This window comes from Solanum dulcamara, chromosome 9 (genome assembly GCF_947179165.1).
Source record: "Solanum dulcamara chromosome 9, daSolDulc1.2, whole genome shotgun sequence".
Classification (NCBI taxonomy): Eukaryota; Viridiplantae; Streptophyta; class Magnoliopsida; order Solanales; family Solanaceae; genus Solanum; species Solanum dulcamara.
Window position 1 is genome coordinate 57058099 of NC_077245.1, and position 14756 is coordinate 57072854.

Sequence of the window (14756 nt, forward strand, 5' to 3'; positions counted from 1 at the left end):
ATGACTATCTTGTATCATCTGGAGAAGGCTAATGTAGTGGACGATGCTTTGAGTAGAAAGGCTCCTAGTGTGGGAAGTCTCGCAACGATTAGTGTTGATAGGAGGCCCTTATTAAGGTAGCATATAAGGTTTGTGTGCACGAAATTCTGAACGAATCCCAAGGATCAATTCGCGAACTTTGAGACTTGTGCATTTTGGGTCTTTTGCTGCTACCTGGTGAAGCCTACGCCTTAGCGAAGGGAGTGCTGTGGAAGCGAACTTTTGATTTTGTGAGAGGGCTGCTGCTTTAGCGAACAAGGCCACTTAAGCGGGGTTTGCAAAAGAGATCTCTGTGTCGCTTAAGCGACACCTTAGGGGTTTTGGTTGGGGTTTTAGGCCATTTCTCCATTTCTAGACCTTGGGAACTTGTGTGGGTGATATGTGAAGGGATTTTTGAGTTTTTTTGATTTAGTAAGTGTTAGTTACCTCAAATCTACATTATCCGTTCATTATATCATGATTTTAACTTTGAATTGAGTATTTTGGATTCCAAATTTTGAGAATTTCTTCAAGAACTTCAATTTTCTTAAAATGAGGATTGTGGGCTATTTTGAACTCTAGTTTTGAATTGGTTTTCTCTAATGAATTCTTAATGCTTTGAGGATCATTTTCATCCAAAAATTCCCAGATTTAAACCCCATTTTCGGAATCGGATTTTAGAGCCATTTTGACCCTTTTCCCGAAAAACATCATGCCTTCAAGAAGAGCTTATGTTAGAAGGAACAAAGATGAAGAGAAACAAGCACCTCTGGTCCTCGCAGTCCCTTTTTCCAAACAAGTGCCTCATACTGAGTTTAGGGCTATATTTCAGGTGTTAGCTTGATCTATGACTGCATAGGCCAAATGAGAGGTTGTGGCCCCGGTAAACCCCAATGCTAATTCGGCTTCTACTAGAGTCTGGGACTTCATTTGAATGAACTCTCCAGAGTTTCATGGTTTAAAGTTAGATGAGGATCCATAAGAATTTAGTGAGGGTATCAAGAAGATTACTTAGATTATAGGTTCCACACCGGTTGAGAGCACTGATTCATCCGCTTATTATTTTAAGAGAATGGATCAGATATAGTACAAAAATGGAAGTTTGAAAGGGTTAATGATGCAAACCCTATTGATTGGGAGAAGTTCGAAGGTGTTTTTGTATACAGGTTCTTTCCACTTGAGTTGAGGAAAGCTAAGGTCCAATAGTTCATCAATTTGAATCAAGGTAACATGTCTATGAAGGAGCACTCTTTTAAGTTCACCCAACTTTCAAATATGCTCCGGCTGTAGTGGCCGACTCTAGGGCATACATGAGTAAGTTTGTCTTCGGTGTTTCTGAGACAGTGATGAAAGAGTGTAGAACCTCGATGTTGATCAAGGAGATGAATAGATCTTATTTGATGACTCATGCTCAACAAATTGAAGAGGAAAAGCTTAACGAGAGTGCTAGGGACAACAAGAGGGTCGGTATGAAGGTGGGTTTTCTCACAACAAATCCGGTGGTGGAAATGGTCATCACCAACAAGGTTAAAAGTTTCAAGGCCAACATTCTTCAAACACTCCGACTCTGAAATTTGAAAAGGACAAGGTGCCAAATCCTAAGGCACAAAGTGGAGCTCCCAGTGGTCAAGTCATCCCTCCATGTAAGAAGTATGAGAAAAACCATAGGGGTGAGTGTTTAGTAGGATTGGATGTTTGTTTCAAGTATGGAAAGCCCATTCATCATTCAAGGGAGTGTAGGAGTGGGGCTAGACCCCAGGTGTAGACTTAGGCTACCGATCTTCCAGATCAGCGTACTACTACTTCGGGTAGCGGTCAGCGCCAAAACAAATTTTATGCCCTTCAGACTAGTTAGGAGTTAGAGGATTCCCCCGATGTTGTGACTGGTATGTTGAAGGTATTTGACTTTGATCATTATGCATTATTAGATTCAGGTACTACTTTATCATTCGTTACTCCTTATCTTGCTATATGATTTATTGTTAGTCTCGAGATCTTGTTAGAGCCTTTTTCGGTCTATACTCTGGTTGGTGATTTAGTTATGGCTAAAAGGGTTTATAGAAATTGTCCAGTTTTGATTTTTTATAAAGTCACCTCCGTTGATCTAGCAGAATTTGATATGACCGATTTTGATGTTATTCTCGATATGGATTGGCTTCATGCATGTTATGCCTCTATATATTGTAAAACCTGTGTGGTTAAGTTTCAGTTTCCTAATGTGCAGTCCTAGAATAGAAAAGTAGTAATTTTGTATTTAACGGTCAATTCATCTCTTGCCCTAAAGCTCAAAAATGATTTCCAAAGGTTGCATCTATCATCTAGTTCGGGTTAAAGATACTAATTCTAAAACTCCAACTCTTGAGTCAGTTTCAATTGTTAAAGAGTTTCTGGAAGTTTTCCGTGATGAACTCCCAGGTATTCCTCTCGAAAGAGAAATAGACTTCGGTATCGATCTCTTCTCTGGTACTCAGCCTATCTCTATTCCACCTTACTGAATGGACCCGACAGAGTTGAAAGAGTTAAATGATCAGTTGAAGGATTTGCTAGATAAGAGCTTGATTAGACCGAGTATCTCTTCATGGGGTTCTCTTGTTCTCTTTGTCAGAAAGAAGGATGGTTCTCTCCATTTGTGTATTGATTATAAGCAATTGAACAAGGTCACAATTAAGAATAAGTATCCCATTCCAAGGATTGATGAGTTGTTCGACGAACTTCAAATAGTGAGCTATTTTTCAAAGATTGATCTTGGATCGGGTTATCATCAACTTCGAGTAATGGAATATGACATTCCAAAGATGGCTTTTAGAACTCAGTATGGTCACTTTGAATATTTGGTTATGTCTTCTAGACAAAAGAGTGCCCCGTAGCTTTTATGGATTTGATGAACATGGTGTTCAAGCAATACTTTGATATATTTGTGATTATCTTCATTGATGATATTTTGATCTACTCTCGGAGTGAGGAAGAGCATGTCATTCATTTGAGGATTGTGTTGCAAATTCTCAAGGATCGTCAGTTGTAAGCAAAGTTTAGTAAATATGAATTTTGTCTGAGGTTAGTTGCATTCCTTGGTCACATCGTCTCCGGTGAAGGATCTATGGTTGATCCAAAGAAGACTAAGGAGATTAAGAATTGCCCTAGACCATTGACTCCTTCCAATATTTGGAGTTTCTTAGGCTTAGCTAGTTATTATAGATTGTTTGTGGAGGGTTTCTCTTCCATGCATCACCCTTGACTACCTTGACTCAAAAGAACATAAAGTTCCAATGGTCCGATGCATGTGAGAAAATCTTTCAAAAGTTGAAGGATAGGCTTACCTCCGCTTCGGTGTTGACTTTACGGGAAAGTTCATATGGGTTCGTTGTTATTTATGATGCTTCACGAGTTGGTCTTGGTTGTGTGCTAATAAAAAATAATAAAGTGATTGCTTTTGATTTAAGGCAACTCAAGTCACCTAAGAAGAATTATACAACTCATGACTTGGAATTGGCGGGGTGGTATTTGCTTTGAAGTTATGGAGACACTACCTCTATGGGGTCCATGTGGATGTTTTCACTGATTACAAGAGTTTGAAATATGTGTTCACTCAAAAGAACTTGAACCTTTGACAAAGGAGATGACTTAAGTTGTTGAAGGATTATGACATGAGTGTGCTATACCATATGGGTAAGGCAAATATGGTCATCGATGCTCTTAGTAGATTGTCCATGAACAGTGTTTCTCCTATTGAGGATGAAAAGAAAGAGCTAGTTTGGGATTTGCATAGATTATCCCATTTGGGTGTTCGATTGGTTGATTCGAGGATGGTGGTGTTAATGTGCAAAATGATTCTGAATCATCTCTTGTGGTGTATGTAAAGGCAAAACAAAATAGTGATCCTGCTTTGGTTGAATTGTAGAAAGTGGTTGCCGAAAAAGCCATTAAGGCTTTCTCCCAAGGGGAAGATGGTGTGTTGAGATATCAAGGCCGATTATGTGTTCCGAATGTTGATGGCTAGAAAGATATGGTATTGTTCAAACTCATAGTTTGAGGTATTCTATACATCCAGGTTCTACAAAGATATATCATGATTTGAGGGAAGTGTATTGGTGGAATGGTATGAAAATGGATATTGCAGAATTCGTGGCTAAGTATCCTAACTATCAACAAGTGAAACTTGAGCATAAAAAATCAAGAGGTTTGGCTCAAGACTTTGAGATTCCTACTTGGAAGTGGGAAGCCTTGAATATGGACTTCATTATAGGTTTCCTCGTACTCACAGGGAACATGATTCTATTTGGGTGATTGTTGACCGAATGACTAAGTCATCTCATTTTCTTCCTATTAAGACTTCATATACAATTGAGGATTATGCCAGATTATATATTCGAGAGATAGTTAAGCTTCATGGTGTTCCATTGTCTATTATCTTAGATCGAGGTACTCAGTTTACATCTCAGTTTTGGAGTTCCTTCCAAAAGGGCCTTGGTACTCAAGTGAAACTTAGCACAATGTTTCACCCACAAAATGATGGTCGCGCCGAGTATACTATTCATTCATTAAAGGATATGTTGAGAGCATGCGTTATTGATATTTTAAGAAATTTTGGATAAATATTTCCATTGATATAGTTTTCCTATAATAATAGTTATCACTCTAGCATTGAGATGGCTCCATTCGAGGCCTTGTATGGTAGGAGGTGTAGATCTCCTATGGCTTGGTTTGAGTTTAGAGAATATGCTTTGATTGGACCTAATTTGGTATTTGAGGCCATGGAGAAGGTTAGACTCATTAGAGAAAGATTAAAAATGGCCCAAATCCGACAAAAGTCCTATTCAGATGTAAGGAGAAGGGAACTTAAATTTGAGGTTAATGATTGAGTTTACTTGAAAATCTCACCCATGAAGGGTGTGATGTATTTTTGTAAGAAAGGAAATCTATGTCCCCGCTATGTTTGGCCATATCAGATTTTGAGCCTAATTGGTAAGGTGGCTTATGAATTGGATTTGCCTTTTGATTTGGCATCAGTGCATCCAGGTTCCATATGTCCCTATTGAGGAAGTTTGTTGGTGATCCTAGCTCCATTATTCCATTGGACAACATTGAGATTAAAGAGAGTCTTTCATATGAAGAGGTTTTTGTTGAGATCTTGTACCGAGAAGTCATAAAGTTGAGAAATAAAGAAGTATCCTCAGTTAAAGTGTTATGAAAGAACCAAGAGGTTGACGGAGCTACTTGGGAAGACGAAGCTGATATGATGTCCCAATATCCTCATCTCTTTAATTTCGTACCTAGTCAAGGTATTTAGTTCCTTTATGACCCAAATATCCCAAATCATATTTTCAGTTGTTCTCATGGTTTCATACTTATTCATGTTCATAAAATGAGTTTTAAAGTCATGTTTTAGCTTGAGATAAAAGATTTCATGTTTTATGCATTACAAGATGTTTTGCATTCATGTTGGTCTGCTATGTTCCTTTCCTATACCATTCATGCTAGATTGAGTCCCATTCGAGGACGAATGTTCCCAAGGGGGAGATATTGTAAGACCTTGGAAGTTGGAAAGTTCTAAAATGAGGATCTAAAGATGAATTTCCAGAAAAATGCAGCTTTTGTCACCAAGTGATGACCACGAAGGAAATTACGGGTCGTATTCATCACCACGGTCCATCGTGTGCCATCATAGTGGAGTTTCAGAACTTTAGACCTTATAGGAAGATTTCACGACAGGGGCCATGGGCTGTGGTGAGAACCATGAGTCGTGGTGCCCTCCATGGTGACCCCTCCCCTGAGACCCTTAGAAACCATTCCAAGGTAGGGACCACGTCCCAACCACGGGCCGTATTTCCCTTCATGGACCATGGTGGGTTCTATGGTGGTCACCAGTGCAAACCCTCCTATCAGGATACTTACCACGATCCTCACCATGTGATGTGGTGATCTTCACAAACCATCATGGTCTCCATAAAGGAGGTCATGAGGATTTCTTATTTTCCCAAAGACTTATGGCATTAACCACGGGTACCACCTCGGGCCTTAGTGAAGTTCATGGACTGTGGTGGGTCCTCCATGCAGCCCCAATTTATAGTTTTAATTAGGGTTATTCTAGTCTTTTCCCTATATTTCATTAAGGAATGTGGACTGTTTTTGGGACTAGTTTCCTACCTATTAACTATACAAAAGTCTTCCAACCCTCTCATTCTCTCCATAATTTCCACAATCATAAAATGTTTTCTCCCAAGTTTTTTCTCTGTGGTCTTCTTCTCTCTCAACCAATCTAAGGGATTTGTTCAATGTCAAGCTTTCATTCTCTTGAATTTAGGGCTCATTAAGGTCAAGGTATGTGATTCTTCATCCATGGGCTCCTTTCACCCATGGAATCCCAAAGATTCTTCTCAATTCTCTTACAATCTCTTCAAGTAAAAGCCCTAATTGCATAATTTTCACTAGGTCTTCTCAATTATGATATATTTCAATTCTATTAGCCTAATTATGCATAATTCACACCATATAGCATGATTTCAAGTTGAATTTCAATGACCCATGATATATGCTAGTTTTAATTATGATTTATGAGATATGATCATAATTTTCAAGTTATTTTTGTGAAAGATATATGAATGAGTTTAAAGATGATTTATGCAAAGAAGTTTATGAATGATGAGTCTATGATGTTTCAAACAAGTTAATGATAGGGAAAGTTAAGTCCCTAAAGATGTTTTATGATCAAAAGATATGTAATGATGAAAGACATACACCCACATTGTATGAGCTATATGATAGATGAGCTAATCCTATGATTTTACAATGAAGATGTTAGATAAGCTATTCTTATGTTATTTTATAAAGATGGCTTGATATCTATTATTATATTTCCCTATGATGTTTATGATCAAGTTTTATGAGTTTCATTGGGATAATGACTAAGCACCGAGAGGACTTTTTGGTGGGGTTCAGTCTGGTAACACAATTAGTTACCCAAGGGAATCCTAGTAGCAACCTTTAGTCTCAAACTACATTTTTTCCGCTTAGGTTTACATATGCCAATTTGGCAAAACTAGTGGATCCACATAACCTAGTTAAATGAGTTACTATTGGAGTATGCCCTGACAAGGTAGCCTCCCCTATCTCGATGCAGGAGTTATCGGATTCCATGTATTAGATCTTATGGTCTTATATGTCTGTTAAAGGTCCTATCCCACAACAGTTTCAGTTGAGTTATGAGTTCTTATGATGATTATGAGATTTTGATGCATTGACCAATGGGCTAAATGTTTAATGTTTTCATAACTTTATTCATGTTTTAAAGATATTAGTCTTGCATTCCATGATTCATATTAATTATATCTTATGTTTATTGTTCATGCATCTTCTCACATACTTAGTGCATTCCATGTACTAACGCATACTTTTTGCCTTTATTGTATAATAATGTAGGTACCGATGATCATATTCATCCTTCTCCCACTCGTGGCTAGAGTTAGCACTATTGTACTGTTGGTGAGTCCTCATGTTTTGAGGACAAGACATGTTATTTATTATGAATTTTTGACTTCTTTTACCTATTATATTGGGTGATATATTTAGTCTAGTAGAGGAATGTTAGATGTTCATGGAGTCTATGTTTTCTCTTATTCCGCATTTTGAGACTTATGTTCTTTATTGAGACTATGCTTCCATATCTTTGATCCTTGCTTACTTATTTCATTTACCTTATGTATGCTCTTGAATGTTAAGCTAAGAGGCTTGGTTGAGGTTCTTCGGGATTCTAATCACCGTGTTACGACTAGGACCCAGGTCGGATCATGATACTACTATAACCTACCAGTAGGTAAGACAACCTGTATTTCGGAACTGCGAGTAATGGGATTGAGGTAGAAATTAAACAATATTAAATAAATGCAGGAATAATAAGAATAAGCCGAAGCATATTGAACAGTATATATATATATATATATATATATAATATCAAGATATTAGAAATCTCTCAAAACCTGAAAGTCATAAGTATAAAGCTAGTACAAGTACAGACACAAGTCCCAAAAGTGGACCACATAAATAAAGACTGTCTCAGAAAGAAAAAAACTAGTCAAATATGTACAGATAGAGACAGGAAGATCCCAAAATGTCAAATGCTCATCCTTTTTTTCAGTGAAGACTACAACTGGCCTAAATCAACATTGGTAATTGGTGCTCGTACCTATATTACAAAAATAGATGCAGAGTGTTATATGAGTGCCAAAGCAATAGGTAACCAATAGGCATCATAGGCCGACTAAGCTTGAAAAGTAAAGAAAATATGAAATTAAGGAACAGAATAGTACGAAGATCAAGAATGGAAGTCTAAAGTAAAGTAATGCATATGAGTGTAAAAGAACTAACTAAGGTAATTTACAAGCTAACTACACCTACCCGGGGTCCTATAAACCCAGAAGGTACACTCGTGCACAAGTTTAAATAAAAACCCGAGCGAACTCCCATAAGCCCGACGAGTACACAAAATAGCTAAAACTACTGAGAACAGAACCAACTAAGTATTTGAAAATCCAAGACTAGGGAATGCAGTACCAGAACCTTAACTCAAACCAATAGAATCCAAGAGTACAAAGGCCGAACCTTAAATTGGATGCTTTTCAAGAGTATATATGTGATCAAGGCCAAAACTTGAATCTGGGTTCTCTTCGGAGATATTATTATGATCGAGGCCAGACCTTGAATTTGGATACCCGTGGAAGTATCAATGTGGTTGAGGCCAAACTTTAAATCTTGGTGCCCGTAGCTGCTGAGAGTGTCCACATCAAGCTATGGTCATAAGTCACCGTGGAACACCGTCCACCCATAGTAGGTCAATCCAGCACTCCAAACTTGACCCAACCCGACTCTTAAATCACAAAATGAGGCCCAAGAGCTCAAAACATCCACAACAAGCTGAAGAAAAGGGAGAAAGGGTAGAAGGTCATTAGGCTTAGGAATGTCAAATCTAAGACTCAAACTACCAGACCCACAGGTAACTAAAAGGTCCGTATCGACATCGGAGTGAAAGCAAGGACTAACAGCTCTAACTAATGCAAGTATATGACAAACACTAGTCTAAGCCTAGACTAAGTCCAACATGCTCATATTCAATAAAAAACAATAATTATCACAACTACAAGGTATGGATGAACAATTTGAAAATAAAAACATTCTCCCAAGTTCCTAAAATTTCCCAAAATAAAACTAAGATATGATTTCTAAACACCTAAACATGGTTCAATGGCTAACCACCACGAATTCCAACTATTCAATAGGAATTCACATAATCAAGTTCAATCTAAGGAATGGAAAGCTGTAGCCTACCTGTAGGTCAATCATGCGCACTTCAAAATCACAGAACTAGAGCCTTTCCCTTCCAAATAGCCTCTGAATTCTTCCATGCTATAAAAAATAGGTACACAACATCAATACAGTTATTTTGATGCTAAATTTACTAAAACTAGATATAGACCAATTCCGAAGACAAAACTAGAAATATGGGACCTACATTGGTAATTCCATAATTGACTCCGTGAAAAGGTCATGTTCACCTCCTCAAACTTGTGTTCCAAAATTGAACACAATTTAGGGCTCGAAATACCAGAATAAGGACATGCATTAAATTCCAAAATTAAGCTAAAAAATGATCTTAGGCATATTTGTGTGCCAATGTGCCTTGTTTTGCCCATATTTAGTAGTTATTTTGAGAATATTTTTGAAGCATAATTGCATATTTTAGATGGAATAAAGAATAAACATGCACTAAGGTGTGTGTAGTAAATGTAGGATTTTGGAGATAAGCTAGTGCTCGGAAGAAAACTATGAAAATGAGTATAAGCTGAAAGAAGAAGTGAGCAAAAATTGGACAAGCATTTTTGATGCGCTACTGGTGCACCGCGCCAGGGCATAAACTATAGAGGAGCATTCCTGATGCATTGCTGACTCGCTGCGCTAGAGGGTAAACAAGTGAAGGTCATTCCTGGCGCACTGCTGGTGTGCTGCGCCTGGAGTGAAACTTCTAAAGGCAAATGCTGACGCGACCTTGGCGCACCGTGCCACTGAAGCCTCAAAGTTTTTGATGTTTTATTCCAAGTTCGGGTCCAACTAGAAAAAGAGGGTTATTTTAAAAACCCTGTAAATAGAACCCCTAGGATTTTTAGAAGTTGTTCACACAATTTTTGAAAGAGCATAGAGACGAGTACACACGCCCTTTAGGTTTCCTTTTTATTCTCCTTTCTTTTGAAGATTAAAGTGTATGAAACTATGTACTTTTTATTTTGATGGAACATGAGTAGCTAAACGCTTTTATTCTGGGGCTGTCGCTATGAAGTTATGGCATAATGTATTCTGTTGTTTGGTCGATGATGGGTTGTTAATTCTAATTACTCCTGCATTTTCATTTTAATTATTTTAGTGTTTGGCTAGCATTAGAATACATGTGTTGTCTACCTTGAATTCATATGATGAAAAGGGGATAGAACAAAGACGTGTTCATGCTAGGGTAACTTAGGGTGATCCGTGTACAGGATGCCAATGACACATAACTGTGTATCGCATTTGGTTAAGAAATAGAAAGATAGCTTGATGCATTTTTATTGATTCATGCCTATCCCCGCTCTACGATGTAGTTAGGCTATTGATAAAGATAGACAATTAGAGGTCGGAAGACCATGATTGTATTAGCAACCCTATAAATCAGTAGTTAAATAACCCATCAGAGAGTAAAAACAGAGAATATTATGCTTGACTTCATTTTATGCTACAACCTTGATCTTTTTCGTAATTTGATTTTCTTACGTAACTAGTGCATTATTTTTAATTGTAGAAATTTTTCTTATAGTAAAAAATTAGTGGTAGAATTATCTCAATTTCTTACAACACACATAATTGGTGTAGTATATGAAAAAGGAACGAGTGGTCTTCATAAAGTTCCTATGGGTTCGATATCCAGCTTGAAAGAGCTACTAAATTACTTGTGAGACCACGTGTACTTGCGTTGTATTTGGACATAACAAGTTTTTGGCTCTGTTGCTGAGGATTTTAATTTAGGAAATTTATTCTGTTCAAAGTTTCTATATTGATTGTGATAGTATTGACAACTTGATCTTAGCTCTGAATTTCTGCAGGTAACTTAGGCATTACACTCAGTAGAGAAAGGGAGAGCTTGTAGAGCCATTATCTGAGCCTGAACGATTCTTCCATTGATGAAGGCAAAGGGCAGGTTCCCAATATCCAATATAGAAATTCAATCCGGAGAATAATCACGATTTTCCAAAAGTGGTACTTGTAGAGATGGCAGCAAGGACAGTGCGTGATGTGGCAGTCCCACTCATATTAATTGTTACTTCCAGCATTCAGAAACCACGGCTAAAGATAGATTTGAGCTAAAATAGAATATGGTGCAATTATTGCACATGAATGGGTAGTTTATTGGTTTCCTCACGAAGATCCCTACGTACACATCTAGAACTTTCTGGAAATCCATGATACTTACAGCCAACTGGGGTATCTCCTGATTATGTGAGGCTAATCTAGTTTCCTTTTTCATTGTTAGGAGAAGCAAAGAGGTAGTTGAAGTCGAAACCACCAAATTCCATTACTACTTGGAATGACTTGGATCTTAAATTTCTAATTAGGTTTTTTTCTTCGAGAAAGATAACTAAGTTGAGAAGCAAAATCCTAAGCTTTAAACAAAAATCTGGAGAGAATTTATATCAAGCTTGGGATAGGTTCAAATCTCCGCTTATCAATTGTCCTCACCATCATCAAGCTAATGAGGTGTTGGTCCATACCTTCTTGAGGAATTGGAACCCAACACCAAAATTCTTCTTGACTCTGCTGTAGGTGGACAGGCACTTGAGAAAACCTATGATGAGATATACACTGCTGAATCGCATATCTCAGAGAAATCCTGAGTGGAATGGAGGGAGTTTCAGGCCCGTGGTGCAGAAACAAGCAGGAGTGATCTAAGTCAATATTTTGACATCCTTGACTTCATAGATTGCTTCAATGCAGAATATTATGTCCATACATTTTAATAGTTTGGCATTGGGACAACAACAGACGTCAGTAAATATGGTTCAACTGCAACCAATGTGGTGTGAGGTTTGTGGAAGTAGTGAACATACAATAGATTATTATAGAGCGAACTCGGAATCTATAAACTTTGTGAGTAATGCACAAAGGGGTGGGGGTAACCCGTACTATGGAAATACTTACAACCCAAATTGGAGAAACTACCATAATTTTTCATAGGGTGGAAATCAACAAAATCAGCATCAAGGGCAGATGCAATTCTGATTACAAGGTGGTGGGAAATAGTACAATAATCGAAGTCAGGGTAACCAGAACTTGGGGAAATTAGGAAACATGAGTGTAGAGGACATGTTGAAATAGATCATGACCGACCAAGATATGTTAGCTGTAAATGTTCATCAAAATCAGTTAGCTACTCAAAATCTAGAGAAACAGCTTGGGCAATTGGCAAGTGCACAAAACTCTCGCCAACAAGGTTGTTTTCCAGGTAACATTGACCCAAACTCCAAATAGGTGAATGCAGTAAGCACTTGTAGTGGTCATCCACTAATTGAATTGACTTCCCAAACCAAAACGGCTGGGGTGAAAAGTAAAGGAAAAGTTGGGGAAGAAGGTGGCTCTAGTGGGCCAAAGGTGGATGAAGAGTCAAAAACAAAACCTCCTCCTCCATTCCCATAAAAGTTCAAGAAGAAGAAGGAGGGGAGTGCTTTGAGAAATTCATCGACTTGCTGAAATAGGTATAAATTAACTTACCTTTGATTGATGTTTTACAGGGTATCCCTAAATATGCCAAGTTCAAGGACATTGTGTCAAAAGGAGGAAGTTGGCTAAATATAAAAAGTGGCACTCACTAAGGAGTGCAATTCAAGAATTTTTAAACAAAGTTAAGCTCCCAACAAATTAGAAAGATTCAGGGAGTTTTATGGTATAGATTACTATTGGTAGGTGTGTGAATGTAAGAGGTCTATGTTATTTGGGTGCAAGTATCAACTTGTTGACCACCTCTATGTTCAAGAAATTGTTCTTGGGGAATCTGAAGCCTACCACTATTTTGTTGTAATAGGCAAACTGCTCAATAGCCAGACCGGATGGAATCATTGAAGATGTCTTAGTCCAAGTGGGATCGCTCATTTTCCCTATGGACTTTGTAATCCTAGACTTTGAGCTAGATCTAGAGGTTCTTTTCATTTTCGAACGCCCATTCTTGGCAACAGGAAAGGCATTGATAGATGTAGAAGCTAGGCGGCTCATAATGAGAGCTCATGACAAGGTGGAAATATTTAATGTGTATAACACATTGAAATTTCTTGCTGTATATGAAGAGTTATCTGAGATAACAGTGATTGATGAAGCAGTGATAGAGAAATGCATGGAATCAACAGATCTTATGGAAAAAGTATTAATAGGTCAAGACATAGAGGGCGATGTGCTAGCACAAGAAGTTGTTAGTGTTTTAGATGCTCACAATGTGAACATATGGAAAAAATAGGTGGAACCATTGAATAGAGTATTGGGCCCTTCACCCAAACCCACAACTGAGGAAGCTCCTAAACTCAAATTGAAATCACTTCATGTCATCTCAGGCATGCATTCCTTGGTCCAAATGATACTTTACCAATAATCCTTTCATCTGATTTGTCTTAAATGAAGGTTGCAGCAGCGTTGGAGGTGCTTAGACAAAGAAAGAAAGCCATGTTCTGGCAAATGGATGATCTACATGGGATTAGTCCAGCCTTGTGCATGTATAGGATCATCATGAAGGAAGGATACGAGCAAGTCGCATAACCTTAGCGTAGACTAAATATGATGATGAAAGATGTGGTGAGAAAGTAGGTGATTAAGTGGTTAGATTCAGGAATTATCTACCCCTTATCAGATAGTAAATTGGTGAGTCTAGTCCAGTGTGTACCTAAAAAGGGGGGATGACTGTGATTACAAATGATAAGAATTAGCTAATTCCTACTAGAAAAGTCACTGGATGGAGAATTTGAATGGACTACCATAGACATAATGAGGCGACAAGGAAGGATCATTAACAATTTTCATTGATCAAATGCTAGACAGGTTGGTTGGGAAGGAGTACTATTATTTTTTGGATGGTTATTTAGTGTATAATAAAATCTTAATTACACCTGAGGATCAAGAAAAGACTACATTCACTTGTCCTTGTGGAATATATTCCTTCAAGCGTATGCCATTCGGATTGTGCAATGCACCTGTAACTTGTCAAAGGTGTTTGATGGCAATCTTCTAGGATATGGTAGAGGATTTTGTGGAGATTTTTATGGATGATTTCTTGGTCTTTGGGGAATCCTTTGATTTATGCTTGAGAAATCTGGATAGCATGTTAGCAAGGTGCAAAGAAACAAATCTTATCCTAAACTGGGAAAAGTGCCATTTTCTATTAAAGGAGAGGATTTTCTTGGGTCATAAAGTGTCAAAGCAAGGGATGGAAGTAGAGATAAGATTGATGTGATAGAGAAGTTACCTCCCCCAATTTCAGTAAAATGAGTACGCAGCTTCCTGGGCCATGCTAGGTTCTATAGAAGGTTCATTCAGGATTTTTCAATAATAGCCAGGCCCATGTGCAGTCTATTGGAGAAGTAAGTAAAATTCACATTCAATTAGAAGTTTGTATGGGCCTTTGAGTTGTTGAAGAAGAAGCTCCAATCTTGATTGCTCCCAATTGGGAGCTACCTTTTGAGCTT

General features: G+C 37.9%; 1 non-coding gene across 1 annotated transcript; it reads right to left on the reverse strand.

Moving 5' to 3' along the window:
• Window positions 1-11673: 11673 nt before the first annotated feature.
• Window positions 11674-11780, reverse strand: LOC129904832 (small nucleolar RNA R71). The gene has a single exon (XR_008770503.1). It is a non-coding gene; the product is annotated as a small nucleolar RNA R71 (small nucleolar RNA).
• Between the last annotated feature and the right edge of the window lie 2976 nt (window positions 11781-14756).